Source organism: Ascaphus truei, chromosome 7 (assembly GCF_040206685.1).
Source record: "Ascaphus truei isolate aAscTru1 chromosome 7, aAscTru1.hap1, whole genome shotgun sequence".
Taxonomy (NCBI): domain Eukaryota; kingdom Metazoa; phylum Chordata; class Amphibia; order Anura; family Ascaphidae; genus Ascaphus; species Ascaphus truei.
The window spans coordinates 21,399,277-21,400,705 of record NC_134489.1 but is presented as its reverse complement, the minus strand read 5'-3'; positions in this window follow the sequence as shown (position 1 = coordinate 21,400,705).

Here is a 1,429-nt window from a genome sequence, read left to right as displayed (position 1 = left end):
TATGGCTTTCTACAAAGAATGTCCGTGTGAAGGCACCCACCGTTATATTGGCACCTAGGTTCATTGGCCCATTTTATATTATCGAAAAAATCAATCCAGTGGCCTATCACCTATGGTTGCCAGCCTGCATGAGGATTCCTTCCATTTTTCACACATCCCTACTCAAACCCTTCATTCAGGGTCCCCAGTCACCTGCTCCAACGCCACCCCCTCAGCTTCTTCTGGTGGAAGGACAGCAAGAGTTTGAGGTGCAGTCAGTTCTGGATTCTAGAATTTCCAGGGGAAAACTCCAGTATCTAGTCCATTGGAGGGGCTTCGGCCCCGAAGAACGCTCATGGATCCCTCGAGATCAATTACACGCCTCTAGGCTCACTCAGGCCTTTCATCGAAGGTTCCCTTCTAAACCATCCCTGGGACGCCCGGAGGTCGCCCCTGAATCAAGGGGTACTGTCAGGATCAGGCTCAGGCCCCGCCTCCTTGAGGCATCCCGCGACATCACGGGTGACGCGCGTCAACTACAACCTATGCGCAGGAGCCGCAACACTTGGAAAGAAAATACACCAAGGACCGGTCCCAGGCTCCGCCTCCGTGACGACACGGATGACGCATGCTACCTACACGCAGGCGCCGCGCGGACACAGGCAAACAAGGGGTTAACACTCATCAGCTGCTCCACACCTGTAGTGTATTCTTACCTGGCCTATCAGCGGACAGCATACTCATTAGCCTGCAGCTGTGGGCTGTTCTGCATTGGTTACCTTGCACCTTTGTGCTGGCTTTCTATTAGCTGCCTGTCCTTTTAATGCTCAGCCAGCCCTCCTACAAACTGGCTGTGTTTGTGTTTCGTGTGCTTGCTTCAAGCAAACTACTGCCTTGCCTTGTCTTGTTTTGCTTCCCGTTTTGACCACAGCTCGTACCTGGACCTCTGCCTTCTCTGACCCCTTGACCTCCCATGGCTACGGATAACAACGATTCTACTCTCTCCAATCCCTGACCACGGCGAGTATATACAACTATCTAGACCTCTCCTACCCTGACCTGGCCACACGACCATTACTCCGCACTCCGGACGTGGTTATGCGGTTGTAGGTTGGTGGCTACTAACATCCCCACCTCAGCCTCAAGGTCCCGTCCTGTTTGTGGTGAGCACTCGTTACACTTTTTAACTTGGGAGGTTTTTACATTTTGCTGTATGAACAGGACCTACTATGGTTGTTTCCCCTCATACAGAGGTAAAAGGAAGGGTTTACAGTTTAGTGTTAGGACCTGCAAAATGTGGATATATATATATATATATATATATATATATATATATTACAGTCCTCGACAAATGCAGTCACCCAGGGCGACTGCATTTTAGCCACTGATGAGAGGTGCTGTGGCTGGGTGCTGTGGCGGGGTGCTGCGGCGGCATGTTGTAGCTTCTACG